The following is a 16,258-nucleotide window of genomic DNA, read 5'->3' as shown; positions in this document are numbered from 1 at the left end:
TCCTGGCCCGGTTTTACTTTCGCTACATTGCACTCTCCAGCCGAAAACGTAAGAAAGGCGTTCTTATACCCGGATGGGATTCATTAATTACCTGGGAACAGATTCCAGCCTGAAACTTGTCATGCCCAATTGCAATGCACTACACACTTTTCTCTACCAGATACAAATAGACAAGGAGCTTGGTTCTTTCAAAATGATAGATACAATACACAACTATTTCCAACAGCTGACAAATGCACCTACCTGACAATTCATTCATTCATTTGGAGAGGACCTAATCCATACCAAACTTTGTTTTCATTTTGGAAATAAAGGTGATAAAAATAAAGGTGGCTTTTCCAACTCAACATTTACTTTTCATAAGATTCTTATTTATAAGATTTTTTTTCATGTGGTGTTGTGATACGAAGTTTAAACATATGGTTTACATGGCAGATCATAAGAAAACAAAAACGAGTGCTAGGCTAGTGTATATACATACACAGTAGTGTGTGTGTGTGTTTACTCTACTGAAAAGTTTCAAAAGAGCCTTTTTGATTTAGTGTGCATATACAATATTTTTTTAAAAATTCCTAAATACCATGAAAAATGGTTCCCTAGGTGTCTTGGTTTGTAATTTAAACAATGGAATAGTGTCTTCTATAAATAAGACAAATTAGTTTCACAAATTAGTACATTCTTTTGCTTTATTTTTTCCTAAAAACTGGAAGTCCTGGTAAGAAATTAAAAACTCGAAGAATTGATCAGATAGTGTTACATTTATTAAAGAAATTTACAAAAGCAGAGAAAATCCGTGTTAAGCCTGACATCCATCCTGAGCTCTGTGGTATCTTTTCTCCAGCCACGGATGGAGAGTGAATGACAATCTTCAAGCTGGATTTCCTGAACTGCCACCACCCTTCAGCTCTTTGATTTTATATCAAAGATAGCTCTATGCAAACACACACACACACGGCGTGAGTTTGATATGCCATTTAGATATGTATTTCATGAGTGGTGCAGCTGCGAGTTATCACACATAAACCCTCGTGTACGTTACACTATATGGAATATTTTCTCATTTATTTATGTATTTTTATTACCCACGCCCCAATAAAAACCCCAGTGAACAGAATATTTGTGGGAATAAAGCGAGCAGGATTTGGTCCACTGTCATTCTAACTTCATGGAGCAGCTGCTTTGTCATTTTGTCCTCTTTGTTGATTGTTTATATGTATGGATGGGATTGGTTAGTTCAGTTTAGTCATGCTATTGGTCCCGGTCTTTCTACACTAGTCCCAAAATATTATTTGATTGGAGGATATCAGAATCAGGTGTACTCACTCCCATGAGTTCTAGTAAGTTGGGACCATAGTCCCATCCTGCTGTATTTCTGACTCAGACAAACTCCGATTGAAGTCATCGCCCCAATAAGAATGACAGAATCATGCCTACATTCATTTCAACTAACCTGGATTAATTAACTCCACTAAAACAAGTTGATGTTGATCAGGTGAATCAAGCAGAGAACATCTGCTGTGTTTTATTATCATCTTGATGACCTAATCACAAACTTTTGTAAGAGACATTGTTTAAATATAGGCAAATAAAGCTGTTAAATACTATTCTTAAATGTTATTCTTTTAACTATGATCTATCCACATAGGTAAATGTACACTGAAACACAGAGAAGGAGTTATAGCTAAAGAGGCAACTATGGCTAATTTCTACATAAAAAGTGAACAGAATCACAGGGGCTCTGCAATAGTGCAATTAGAGAGATGTTGCTGGTTGTATTATCCATGAATATTTCTTGGGTCCCACCACAATTATGCACCATCTCGACACTGTTGAAACAATCGCAGTATCATTTTTAATGCAATAAAACTATAAAAACTAGTGCCTTAGGGCTTTGCAATGAGCGACAGCTATTCGTGTCGTCATTTATTTCTTGGTATCATCATTTCAATTTACATTCACTTAAAACAATCGTCTAAGATTAAATGCCCTTTTAGTTAATTAATTTGAATATAACAAATATTTCAGGCCGCCCGTTAAGTTTAGTAATCTTTACTGAGGATTTTAGTGTGGTTCATCAACAATTTGGGACCCAGTCTTGTCCAATGGGAGTTTAGCCTGAGCCAGGAGTGCAAGATCGGTTCCTTAATTAGTATTTTTCTTTCAGGACGTACAAAATGAGCTAAGCAAATCTTACAACATAAATTGTAGACAACTCCTGTCCGAGCTCCCTGCTTTGCAACTCTTTGGTTTGCCTTTAGCATATCCCTCTTTGCTACATTTTGGCTTTACATGTCTTCCTTCGGTGACAGAAGGAAAGCAGTAAATTGTGTTTAAATGCCTCTTACCTGTGCTAGACCACACTATAACTAAAGTATTAAAGGGAGACTAGCCTTTTCCCACTGAAATCAGCGGCTGAATTCACCCTGACTTCAGTGGAAACAGAACCGGGCCTTTGTGGAGCAGCGAGGACGTTTTCAGGGTGGACCACTACATGAGTTGCAGTTTTTGTAAAATTTTACATATAAGCAACTATATTCTGACCTGTAAAAGACCTAGGCGGATAAAGACAACTTGAACAATAATTAGCCTCATACCCTAAATGCCTTGCTCTTTGTTGTTTTTATTATTATTATTATTATTATTATTATTTCTGAACAGAAACCACTGGCAGAAGTAAGCTCGAAGCGCTTTTCAAAATCGGCATGTTTCGATCCACTACCATGCAGCCAGCGGGGCGGTAACATACCTGCCCCGGGAAACAACCGCGCCCAGGTAGCCGGACAGTCACTCGGGCGGCGGGGGGGTGGCCGGCCGGCCTCAGCAGTGGTGTCGCTGGATTCGCTCTGAGTCCAGCCAGTCTCGGGAACTGGGAGGAAGTGGTCGGACTTTGGGGTGGGGTCAGACACTCCCTGCTTTGGACAGGACTTGGTGGCTCTTCCAGTTTGTAATTGATGCTGGTTCCGGGTGTCCGGTCCAGGAGCACTCTTGCACTCGATTCTGGGGACGCTCATCGGATGGGTGGACGGGGACGACTGACAGCGGGTATTATTTTGACCAATGTGTCTTTTCGAAGAATGCGGATCCCCTCCGCCCACTTAAACAGCGGATTTCAACGCACGCTGCTGCGTCCCTCAAACCTTTCCTCGCTTTCCGCTGTAACTGTCTGTTGTTAACGTTTTGCTTCGATTTAGTGCGACTCCGGTAAAGCAGGGGTTCCCAAAGTGAAACTCTATAGCGGTGGGTTTCGGAGTAGCAGCCGTGTTAGTCTGGATCCGCAAAAAGAAAAGGAGGACTTGTGGCACCTTAGAGACTAACCAATTTATTTGAGCAGAAGCTTTCCTGAGCTGCAGCTCACTTCATCGGATGAAATGAGCTGCAGCTCACGAAAGCTTATGCTCAAATAAATCTAAAGCGGTGGGATTTTTTACTTCAGTCGTCTTCCTTACAGGGGAAAAATACCAACCAGGACTCACTGGCAATGGTGTGACCTATCTCTAGACTGGGGGAGGCTGGCGGGGTAGTTCTGTATGCGCCTTCTGACTTGCCTGGAGAAAGATCGTTCGGATCACAACCGAACACGTTTTCGGAGGTGAGGAAGAGATGTTAATCACATTTCCCTTCCTCAACAGTTAGCTTCTAAGCTTTTCTTTAAAAAAAAAAAAAAGTGACTTGATTCCACCGGGAACGTAGCTCGTGTGCCTAATAGTGACTGTCTTTCAAGTGGCCCCCCTCACACTATAAATTGTTGCAGGGATACTTTGGAGGCTATTAACACTATGGGCAAGCCACCAGCCAGCCTGGTAAAGATCTGGAAATAAAAATGGGACCCAACATCTAAATCTGGCTGGAAACGAGGTAGGGGAAAGCCAGGGGCACAGTTAAAGAAAGCTGCACACATGCGAGATAAACCGAGGCTTGTTTGCTATATTTAATCAGCTGCGCTTTCGTTATATCCCACCAGAATCTTTATTTTTCTTAGTTTTGCGGCTCGCTCCGCCTCCGATAAGGAAATGAGTCTTGTCTAGACACCTCGAGCACTCTCCCCTCCTCCCCCCGAGCTTTGGGCTTGTGTAATTAATGAGTTTCGGCTCGAGCGGCCAATTTCTCACTATGGCTTCCTTCGGCGAGCTCCCAGACAAAGGCAGCGTCCTGGAGACACACGATTCGGGGAACCCCACTGCCAAGGCGGGCAGCAAACGAAGAGAGCGGAGCTGAGTTTGATCAGGCTTCGGTCCCGTCTCAGCCCAGCCTGCAGCAGTGCACACGGGGCCCGCTGGCCGTCTGAACGGGCGGGGTAAACTCGGGGGTGTACTCTGAGGGCTGAAGAAAGGCGTTTAAACTGTTGCCCTATCCTTGTCTCGATCCGATCCTATCCCTTGGGTGAATTCCCCTCTCAAAGCCAACCCCGGTTTCCTCGATTTCGGTCTCCCCTGAAAGGAAGAGAGCCAGAGCCAGGAAACTACCGTCAGGCCAATTCCTGCAGTCCTCACTCAGGCACAAGGCCCACTGAAGCCCAGCGCCGGGCTTTTGCCAGAGTAAGGACTCCAGGACTTGACCCGTAGTATTCATACATTACGGGTTTGTACCCCCGTAGTGGAATTTGCAAGGAAGTTTATCCGTGACCTCAGTGCGTGCTTTCATTGAATTGCTAGTGTGAATCAGAGAGGATCTGCCACCCATTATGGAAGCTTCTCCCAGGGTGGATCATGAGAAGAAAGAGTCCACCTCCCCCTCCTTCAAGCTATCACTACAGGGCTGGTCATTTTGCAGACAGACACCTCGTTGGAAACCCATCCTCCTGGGCACTGCATTGCTCCTTCGTGCTTTCTCTGCTATTTCTTATATAAAATATTCCCCCCACGCTCCCCGCCAATCTGGGACTAGTGCAGAATGAAAAGCCAACGTCCCTCTCTCTAATGGACACGTTAGAAATGTGCTGGCCGAGCGCAGGAGCTTGGCCTTTTATTACCCTGCTTAATCAAATCCTTCATCTGCTGCCCTGCGCCCTGCACACAGAATGTGCATTTCCCAGCAATCTGCGGAGCGGTGACGGAGAGGGATTGGGAGTGGAAAATTCCCCCACCCCCGATCTCAGTTTGGCCCCTGAAGCTTTCCTGGCTATCCAAGCACATGCAGACGTTTGTTACTAACGATAGTTTTAGGACTGGCATTTTAGTCAGATCCGTGCACGGTGCAGCTGTCCCGGAGCTTTCTCTGACTTTGCAATATAGCTTCATTTCTCCTCTGTAGTTACAAGACCAGTTACAAGTCTTTTGCGATTCCAAAAGCGAAGTGGCAAAATGGTGCATACTCCATGGACCTGTTCGCTTCAGGGACCAGTTTTCCCTGTGCAATTTAAAATCAGAAGCCTTTGTTCCCAATCGTAAATTCTCTCATCAGGGAAGACTGTGGGTGAAAGCCAGGTCTCATTGCAGTTAGTAACAAAACTCCCATTGATTTCAATGAAGCCAGGATTCCACCCTGTGACTTTGAATAATTTATATACTTACTTTATCTAGTTTATCGCAATAATTTTCTACACTAGTTATAATCCTAGTGGGGGAAAATATTAATTAGCTCCTAACTTGCGAATGTTACAACATTTAAATTGGCTCTGCAATACGATAAAATCTAGGAAGAAAACTGGAATCCTATAATACAATAAGAATGTTTCTTAAAAGGGTTAGTTTTGCTTTTCTTAGATTTAGGGCCCGATTCTACAAAGGCTGATGTGAGTAGTCCCTACCACTAGTCGTCTGGGTTTGCAGGATCGGGCGCTTAGTTGATGACTTCTCCGCTGCACGCTAGGGACACTTACCATTTAAGAAATTGTTTTATTATTTTAAGACACAGTCAAAATATTTTTTCTTCTTACTTTTAAAAGTAATGTTGCCACTCATAGTTCATTGTCAGTTACGCAGAGGCAAATTTGTCCTTACTCGGCCAATGAGTTTCCAACACGACATACGTCGAAACAAGCAACATCTGTCATTTCCCTTGAAATCATACAGTTGTGCTAACATGATATTCTCCCTCAACCTACCCCCGAGATAACTTGGGATTTGAGTCTGATCCCTCCCCCGCCCTTGTGCCTTTGCTTGTGTTTTCTGGTCGCCTTTAAGCGATTAGCATGTGCCTACAGACAGAATAATCACCCATTAGTGTGATACACTGTAGCCTGCTTGCCAAAACTACTGCTGCAGAATTCGGGTGCCATTGACTTGTGAAATCTTGTCTGTTAAACCTGCCGATCATAATTGCAAGTCCCAAAATCTTCCCATGAGCTGGAATTACACTTCTCTGGTTTTCAGGTCCAGTCTATATTATCAGCTGCAAAGTATCCTGTGTCTGCTGCTTTTTTGTGAGGTGTTCATAGGCAGAGATGGGAGACAAGCGTATTTTTCAAGATCAAAATAATGTATCGTTTGATGGGTTATAACCGAAACCCTGGTTTTGATGTGTCCTGACACGGACACAATGGAGAACGTTCGTGTCTGCTACATGGATTGCCACTTTAGAATAAAAATGTCACGAGAAGACATCGTAAATCGCTACAACTCTATTCTTCCGTATCTGGAGTAATCTAATCTCGTCAGCTCGCTCTCGACTCAAGCCTCATCTTTTCCCCCTCGATGTACTTAATTATATATACAGCTCTGTCTTCCGGATTTATCATCCTACTAGATTGTTGGGTTTCGAAACAAAACCAGGCTGAAATCTGTTTCTGAAATTGACACAGCATTTCCAGTCCACCGATCACACATCGTGTAGCAGAAAGGCTGCGCCAGCTCGTCAGCCAGCAAACCTATATCCAATTTCACAACAAAAACACCTCAATGTCACCTACACCGAGAAGGTGGCTTATTGGAGCAAAATGCTAGGCGTTTTAAACCCATTAGGTATCTCCCAGATGCAAATCTAATGGTGGAAAGAGAAAGGCTCTATTAAGACCCGAGGGTTGACAATTAGATTATAGCCCAATTGCCAGTGGATAATGTGCTAAAAGCTTTCCCGCTTAGTGTAACTCCTTACTGAAAATTATTCACACTTTGCAGGCTACTGCACTCCTACACAGGAGACGTCTTTGTCTATGGAGACCGTGGACAGCCAACCATCATAGTCTCTCTCTCTCTCTCACACACACACAATTCATTAAACATATACCAAAAAGCAATAAAGCAAATGTATATATGATGTATGTGTGTCTATAATCATATATGTATATACATCGACATGCGCTGTGCATGTACTTATAATTATTTGTATCTATACACATACACATATATAAATATGTATATGCTCATGTGTGCTCAAACACGTATACAGTGTATGTGTACACACATGGAGACAGAATGGATAATGTACGGTTTAATGCTCCTTCTTGTGTAGCTCCATTGTTTGTATATTTTATATAAGGTTTACATCTAACATTGAAGCGATGACATTTTTATAAAGCTATTTAAATACAATCCAGCTTTTGCCACTATAAAATCGGCTCTGTTTTGAAACAGTCACTGCAGATGATTCAATATATATCAAAGCCGTGTTCTTGGATTTCTCTGTTTCACTATATAATTAAACGTGCTAAGATTTCGAGTGAAAGTTTAATGTAAATATTAGGATTTTTGTTTTGGTTTAAGAGTAATTATTTGAAAGGCTGCGAAGGACCTATAAAATATGATCTTACTAAGTACAGACTATAGGTACAGTTTTTTTACCTAGAGGAAGTTGTTTTCCCTTTCTACAAATTTTTAAACAGTTGAAATGTTTTTTTGAAAGCATTGACAGCTCTGCAAAATATAAACTGTACGATCGCCAGTGATATGTGTTTTATATAACGCAATCAATGAATACACGCTATACAACCAAAATAGCATTAGGATTACAATGTTTCTGTCTGTACGGGCTGTGTTAGACAACACTAGAAATAAAGCAAAATCCAAGATTTAATCACAGATACTAACAATTAAAACTTTTGGAGATTTGCTGGTTTAAAAAAACATTACAATACTAAATAACTGATCATACCGAAATATACCTTTTTACATCAGAGTTAAAATGTAGTCACATCCACCCCGTTAGTACTTATTTCAGCTAGAGGACGGTATTGCTGACTGATAAGAGAAAGCCATTAACATAATTTAAACTTCAAATTTGAGTTTGGCTAACTTGGTTTGGTAGGAATCACATGTTCAAAAATGGCATCTGAAATTCATCGTGAAATGTCCCACAACTACAGAATATTCTTAATTAAATAATAGAGCATTTTTCCTAAGATTAATGAATTTGTCAGGAACAAATGCAAGACCTTGAATAGAGTACATTTTACTCTCGACTACTTCAAGGGGAGATTCCGCTGAACAAGGACTGCAGGATAAGGTGCCTAAATATAGTGAGAGCTTCAAAGGAATATGACCATGAATTAATATTATTATTAACTGTTTGAAGTATAGACAGTTTTAAGGCTTTTTATAATACACATTTAAATAAAAATCTCTTTCTTCATTTTAGATAACTTTGGACTGAGTAATATTGTATGATTGATAATCATGTCCTTAAGTTAGTTAAACAAGTGAGTCTTGTGTATCTTGTATCCATTTTGTGGCAAGACTAGGTTTGACAGGTGTTTAATAATCTGTCTGTTCGTCTACCAGTTTCGGATATCTCCGATCAGTCAACTCGCTCAAAATGAAAGGTAAGTTACATGCCACGTTTTAAAATCCCCCCCAGCAATTTACCTTTCTGTCAAAAAGTCACAGCACTTAAACCGTTGCTTTTATGTGTGCTACAAAGTGTGGCGAAAGAAAGCGTGCGTGTGGTGTGTCCATTAGACTCGTCGGAGAAGTGCATTACCAGCATGCACGACCAAGCCAAGTTTTATTATATAACGTGACTTTCCTCTGCCTAACTCTTTATATTGAGGCTACAACAGAAAGAAAGCGACAAGCGAAGCAACAAAGCCATTAACGTCACCACCCAAACTGGTTTAGACTTGGGCTGTCGTTTCAATTCCCTGCTCTCCTTGTAATTTACAACATCCATGAACCCCCGGTCTCGGTAACCAGGCCTAAGAGCACGAAAGCAGAGCTAGGTAAGAGGATGGAGGATGCTAACACAAGGCCCAATACCGCCGGGTTTTGTTTGTTTGTTTTTTCCACTCCAGCAACATTCCCATTGATTTCCGGGGGAGTTTTGCCAGGCTGAGGACAGACGGATCGGGCCTGCTACGTTGTAACACCGATGGGATGTCACCACGAGCAGCCCCCGTGAGCGGATCCTAATTCCCCGGGTTACAACCGAGCGCCCCCGGCGTGCGGCCGCCTCGGCCCCTGCGTTTCTGACAGGCAAACCCGGCCCGGGATTAGCAAATCCGTGCCAGGCCCCCGCCCGCCCCCGCTTCTCCTGCGGCCCAGGGATGTGCCATGGACCAGCCTTGGCTTCCCTCTCTGCTGCCGAGCCTCTGCGGCGACCACCCGGCTTGCGCGGGGGAAGCCTCTTTGGCAGCTCATGCTCCCAGCCCCGCCGCCTTTGATGTGCCCAGCGGCGGGTGGCCCCCTCCCCCGGCCGCCCTGGCGGCAGGAAAGCGGCCGCGGCAGCAGGCACCTCCGGGCGGCCCTGCCCGTCCCGCCCCGCCCCGCCCCTTAGCCGAGCTCGCGGGCGGAGGAAGAAACCAGCCGCCGGCCGCCGGCCCAGCGCCGTCCACCGCCAGCCAGCCACCGCTCGCCTCCTGCTGCCCGAGCAGGTTAGGAGCGCTGCGGTGTCCTTCCGTCCCCTGCCCGCTGGCAGGAGAACCCCCCACGGCACGGCACGGCACGGCACGGCGGGGCCATGCGCCAGGAGCCGTGGGGCTTCTATGGCACATGGGCCTCTCCCACGAGCGAGGGATACAGGGGGCGCTAGAGATCAAGACTGCGCTGTTCCTAACACCGCAAGGCCACCAGAGCCTAGGCCAGTGCTTCTCGAAGTGTGTGTGGGGGGGGGGTCCCAACCCAACAGGGGGGCACAAGACTAATATCGAGGGGTCTCCAGAGCCCTGGCTGTTGGCTGGGCACCCAGCCACCAGCAGCAGCCCAGAAATAAGGGTGGCAGTGTTTGTGTATGTGTGTGTGTATGGGGGGGTGTTACTTTTTTTGGGGGGGTGGAGGGGTCGTGGCAGCCTGAAATATTTTTAAAGGGGGTCCTAGCAAAAAAAGTTTGAGAACTACTGGCCTAGGCTAAGGGATGGCGCTTGCGGATCAAGGGCCTGACCCCTTGGACTCATTAAAGAGCCCCTGGCACTTTTTGTAATTGGCGGCATGTTAGGGGCCTGGTCAAATTCCCAGTTAGGTAACCACTAGAATTGGTTGAAAATTGTGCAACAAAGAGAAAAGGGGGGAATAAATAAAAGCGGTATTTTTAACTAATGTTTTGTCAGGTAATCTGAGTTTGGAAAACAGAACCAGCTCTAACCACATTTTACCCCCACACCAACACACCCATTCAGTTGGGTAGAGGGCTGGTTGGCAGACAATGGTTCCTGGAGCCCTTCCTCCTGGGGGTACAGAATAAAAACACTGAAAGGACTGTTCAGGAAGGGGCTAGCATTTGGATGGAATAGGTAGGTCTGGATGTTATTTCCCTTTTCAAGTTCCTTACAAAAATAGCGGGATACAGTATTGTTCACTTCCTGTCCCAAACTCTTGAATACTGTTAAATAGCTAGAGGTGGTTGCATTTCAGTGATGGGTAAAGCGATCCCTCTGTAATATTTATATATCAGTTTACAAAGCACTCTGGGATCCTCCTGGATGAAAAATGGTATACAATTGTATACTACTGTGTTGGTGAGAGAATAATTCAACTTCAAATGTGTATGTACCCAGCTAGAAACAGACCTTAGTATTGTCGCATCTATTTTATATCTTTAGATTTATAACAATGTAGACAGAGTAATTAAAACCAAAGGGTCTAATTGTAAATGTTTTGTCCCTTTCTTAAGATTTTTTCCTCTTCCTGGTTTATTTCCTCTAGTCTAGCTTGGCGCTCTACCAAATCTCATTCATCTGAGAAAAGGATACGTATTTATGTTTGGATTAATTTTAAAGTACTTGTCTCTGGTGCAGAAGCTGTTTGCTGGAGTATTTCAATGAGACTTAAAAATCTCATCTCATTTATGAGTTTTGGAGGGCTCACTCTCTCATGTCTGGGCAGGCATATGTGCATGCCCCTTCTCACCGTGTTTTTCAGGATTGGGCTACCAATTGTTTTTTAACACAATAAGTCAGAAAAGCAGCTCCTTTTTGCAAGGTTATGTTCTTTCCTTCTCTGATCAGATTCCTGGGCATTTCTAGGAGTTTGTTTAAGCAGCTGCCAGAAGAGCTGCCCCTGGGTCTATCAGGTGGTTGAAGTAAATCTCTGCTACTGGGTCATAGCGTTGCACAGTAGGGCTGGTTAGAAAATGTGTAAACAATTTTGGAATGATTTTCATATATTTTTATATTAGAAATGTTTGATTTCTTTGTGTGGAATTGTTTTAGTTGAATGTTCCCCTCAAGGTTTCTTGAAATTTGTCACTTATTTAGTTTTCATCATTTTCCATTTTCAAAGTACAATTTTGCTAGTTTGGGCACATTGTGGGATTTTAAAAAAGTATTTCAAAATTTTAAAAATGATGTTTGCAATTCTTTATATAAAAATAAGTGACAAACCACAAACTGAGAAATTTTTCAAAGTTAGTTCAGAAAACCTTTAAAAAAAATCAAGTGGTATTTGATTTTAAAATTGTTCTTAAAGTTTCAGCCAGCACACTTGTGTAGGGTCTGAGCTTGTGCCCACTGAAGTCTATGTCAGAGGTCTTCCTGTTGACTTCAGTGGGCCTTGGGGCAGACTCAATAGAAGTTTGTGCTGCCCCTGCAAAAAAGATACAATGATGACTAATGAGGGTATTAGAAATAGGATGATGCTGGCGGGCTGGTGTCCCTCCCCAAGGATTCAATCATCAGCCTTTTTAAAACAAGGGCCCGCAATTGCCAGAAAGCTAAAGAAATACTCCCTGGACAGGCACTAAAATAGATGTTCAAAAGGGGCCTCTGATTTTGGGTGTCTAACTTGAGATACCTCTGATTTTCAGTGATGATGGAATGATGGGTGCTCAGCACTTCTGAAAATCTGTCCCCAAATGTCTCAAACTGAACACCTAAAATTAGAGATCCCTTGAAAGTTCCAAGGTTCCTTGGCCAGTGTTTCCCTCCCCATGAGTATGATGCAGCAGGACAAGTCCCAAAGACAGTGCAGTTTATTTTGCTTTGAAGGCAGCTGTAGAAAGTATTACATAAAACAACCAGCCAGTTTCGAGGAGCTTCAATGACATCTAATCTTTTAATTTTTCCTAAGGGATTGAGAGAAAAGGTTCTGTTCTGTTTTCATACCTCTTTCCCCCACTCTCCCCTGCCTTCCACAATCTCTCCTGGTAGAGGGAAAGGAAAACGATAGTTTTCCGGGATGAACATATATTAATTAAAAACCAGAGAACCATTATATGAACTCAGAATGCAGGAGGTCCTGGCCTAGAGACAATAGAGTGAAAAAAAGCATTATGATTTACAACTTTCCCTGATCATACAGAACACTTTGTAATTAAGTATGTTATATGGTCTAGGAAAGTCACTGCTGCTGCCACCAAGAAACTACCCCAGCAGCCTTCCACTGTCTGAAGTGTTACAGTGATGAGCACAATACAGAGGTAAGTTGGAGGACCAATTGGACATGGCATGGAGGAGTCCCACAGCCCCCCAGCTCGTTCCCTCAGCATGGGCACTCAATAAGCAGCATTCCCACACCAGGGTACAAAGAGAGGCATCAGCTTTTGCTTATTTTAACAGGATGAGGGAAAGGGTTGGCGATTACTGCCATGAAGAGGATTTTTCCCCATATGTGGCGTTAAGGCTTAAGATTTTGAAAGTGTTCAGATTTAGGTCTACAGGAACATGTTTCAATACCCGTAACACAATGTATTGTTGACTTATCTGGCAAATTTCTAAGCACTTAAGGAGGAAAAAAGGCTTATTTTAAATAGCTTGCTCATAAATAACATTTGGGATAAGGCAGATCGGCACTGCAAAAACAGTGCTTTCATTTCAGTGGTCTGAAGACAACCGTACATGCTACGTACTTCCTGTCCACTGTCATTTCCAAACGAACAAAACGTATAATAAAAAGTCAGTTCTCATATTTATACATTGGGCAATGAAGCAAATTAAATAGATGATGTACCTGTAAAGCTTAACCATTCCAAGGGCAAAAATATTTGCTCTTCAGAAGTACTTTATGAGCCACAGGGATTAGTCCTCAGTAGAAGAGAGGAGTTGGAAGTACCCAGAGAGGGAATGAACTCCAGAGACAGAAAAGTCACCCCAACGCTTCCATTTTGGGGCAGAATTTTTAAAGCAGCAGTTCTCAGGAGTCTTCCACCTAATGGAAAGCAACCATTCCATTTCATGAAACCATTTGAGGTTTTGAAATATGTTTTTGTTTTGATGCGGAACCAAAATGCCTTTTTGAAAGATTTTGCAAAATGGGTAGTGGAGGTCTTCGCTGGGAAAAAACCAAACCAAACCCCCAAATCCTGTTCTTAACTCGGGTTAAACCATAATGAAAACAAGGCAACTAAGGCTTTATGTCAGGTTACCAGTTCAGGTTCAACCCCAGGTTCCAACTCAAGCTGCTAACTCGTTACCTTGCTGTCAGCTACTATTTTAACCTAAATTGGGAGCATGCAGGGGATTTTTTTTTTTTTTTTTGCTTTGAAGACATATCCAACCAGCCTGCTGGTTAGGGCACTGGCCTAGTATGTGCCCAAGTCAGGGCCTTCAACCTGGATCCTCTGCTTCCTAAGCTAACACCCGAACCACTAGGCTACAGTCTACAGTCTAGCTCAGGAATGCTTCCTGAGGAAATTGTTCCTGGGACTGCTATGTTTCTGCAAAACATTTTGGGTTAGACCGGAAACAGTTTTGTCAAAAGTATTTCAACCAGCTGTATTCCTACTCTCAGGCGGCACCCCAGTACGTAACCGCCTTCAGTTGTTGCCCACCCCCACACAGAAGCAGTTTCTTCAGGGTGACCTGGTCTCACAATTTTATCAAGAGCATCATGCTGTTTGAGGTTTCAGAGTAGCAGCCGTGTTAGTCTGTATCCCCAAAAGGAAAGGAGGACTAGTGGCACCTTAGAAGTGCATAGGAATGCATCCGATGAAGTGCGTAGGAATGCATCCGATGAAGTGAGCTGTAGCTCACGAAAGCTTATGCTCAGATAAATTTGTTAGTCTCTAAGGTGCCACTAGTCCTCGTTTTCTTTATGCTGTTTGAGGTTTTTCGTAAGCTGCTGGAATCATACTAGCTAATCTTAGCTTTTATTAAAAGCAAAAACAACCACCCCCCACCCCCACAACCCTTCTAGCCCTCATAGTTGCAGGAAAAAGCTTGAAAAGTGGACATCCCCCCCTCCCACCTACCCACCCAGAGGCTCCAACACCAGGAAGCAAAGAAAAAGAACTTTACATGTATTATATTTAAAATCTGAGGACTTTTAAGCCAAACTCATGATTTTGGGGGCATGGCTCATGATTCTTAAACACTTGGGATTGACCATACTGCGTTTCACAAAAGACAGCAGATCTCAACAGAGACTCTTGGGGCCAGATCCAGATCTCTGCTCTCTCCTTTTGCTCTGCTGCAATGGCACAGAGTGGCTAGAACATTTTTTTAAAACAGCCTGCTGCGGAATCCTGATGGGCAAGACAAACTTCGGGTGAGAAATGCATGCGTTGTGCTACCCACTCCCGCCCTCTCCCCATCAGAGTGACAGGGACAGCCATGAGTGTGCTCCGACAACCCTCGCGCAAACTAGATGGCAAGTCCTTCAGGGCAGGGATTGGCTCTTTTCTGTTTGTACAGCGCCCAGCACAGTGGCACCCCATCATAACATAAACATTTACTCCTAGTAGCAGCCCTGACTTATTCCAGCAACTGAATTGGCTGAAATCAATGAGGGATTCAGTTGTGTTGAAATATTAGGAGTCCTATTTAAAAATCCTTGATACAGCATGGCCCTTTATTACACATGGCCAAATCCTGCTCTTCTGACTTTCCTTGGGACTCCTTGTGTGACCACAGACAGCAGATTTTTGCCCCACATCTTTTATTTCTAAAGCCAACTGATGTATATGTGGGATATTTTTCTAATACTGAAGCTTTTTATAGACTATAAATAATACTATGGGGCTGGTGCTTTCCAAAATAACCATTTACCCTAAAATATTGTGGGAAGCATAAATAGTCCTATGGGAAGTGACATTAGCCTGTATGTTTCACCAAATACTAAATGTTCCCCGTGATCAGCACTACTAACTTAAAAGGGCCCAGAGTAAATGAGAATTGAAAATGAAAATCCATTTAGCCCTACTAGAATAAATTATGTGGATTTACTAAGCACATAGTAAAAGTGAGGCTGGCACTTTAAAAGAAAGCAAACAAACAGTTTTAACCAGACTCTACGATGGGGAGGCATGCACCCAATTAGCGAGCATTTTACAGCAACTATTTTACAGCAAAAACAGAAATACACTGTTATTTTTGACCACAGAAACAGGGATATTTGACACGTCCCCAATAATGGAAAGAAAATTGAGAACAAAAGCTAAACATTGAAGACAAAGGGACTGTAAGAGAGCCAATAGGATTTGATGCTAAATCTCAGCAATAGGACTGCGTGTTAGCAGGGCAAAATAGTTTCAGTGAAATGAAAAATTATAACTGTAATTACAGAATCGTCATTCCTTCTGTAGGAACCCCACATTTGCTTTGAGTCAGCAGGGACTAGTGAAGAGAACACTAGACTGGGACTCAGGAAACCTGGATTCTATTCCTGCATCTGGGTGACCTTGGGCAAGTTATTTCACCTTCCAGTGCCTCTGATTTCCCGTCTGTAAAATGGGGCTGATGATATTGACCTTCTTTGTAAAGCATTTTGAAATGTATTGATGATAAGAGCTAGGCATTTATTATTATGATAATACTTGCAAAACAGGAAGTTTGGAAAATATACCAAGCTGTAGACTTTGCCTGGTTTGTGGTAAACAAACAGCCACACTTCTGTTCTTAAATCTGGTGTTGCCACTCATTAAGGGCTGAAGAGTCCAACACATTCATTTATACCTAATTTAAAAGATTAATCATATTTTTAATATGTCTAATCAAAGCTCCCCTCCTTCAGCCTTTTCT

The 16,258-nt window shown here is 43.1% G+C and overlaps 1 protein-coding gene across 6 annotated transcripts in view; it reads left to right on the top strand.

Moving 5' to 3' along the window:
• The first annotated feature begins 9,650 nt into the window (after window positions 1-9,650).
• Window positions 9,651-16,258, top strand: part of LOC125630934 (uncharacterized) — a 44,848-nt gene continuing 38,240 nt past the window's right edge. For 4 of the 6 annotated variants that reach the window (XR_012667154.1, XR_012667152.1, XM_075125623.1 and 1 more), the window contains exons 1-3: window positions 9,651-9,742; window positions 10,415-10,597; window positions 12,637-12,720. The gene's annotated coding sequence lies outside the window, so the exon portion shown is untranslated. Of the gene's footprint in view, window positions 9,743-10,414; window positions 10,598-12,636; window positions 12,721-15,822; window positions 16,248-16,258 lie in introns of those variants that run through there. The other 2 variants (XR_012667153.1, XM_075125624.1) reach the window with 2 other exon arrangements.

This window comes from Caretta caretta, chromosome 2, assembly GCF_965140235.1.
Source record: "Caretta caretta isolate rCarCar2 chromosome 2, rCarCar1.hap1, whole genome shotgun sequence".
Taxonomy (NCBI): Eukaryota; Metazoa; Chordata; order Testudines; family Cheloniidae; genus Caretta; species Caretta caretta.
The sequence above is the reverse complement of the archived record's forward strand: the minus strand, read 5'-3'. Positions and strand labels throughout refer to the sequence as shown.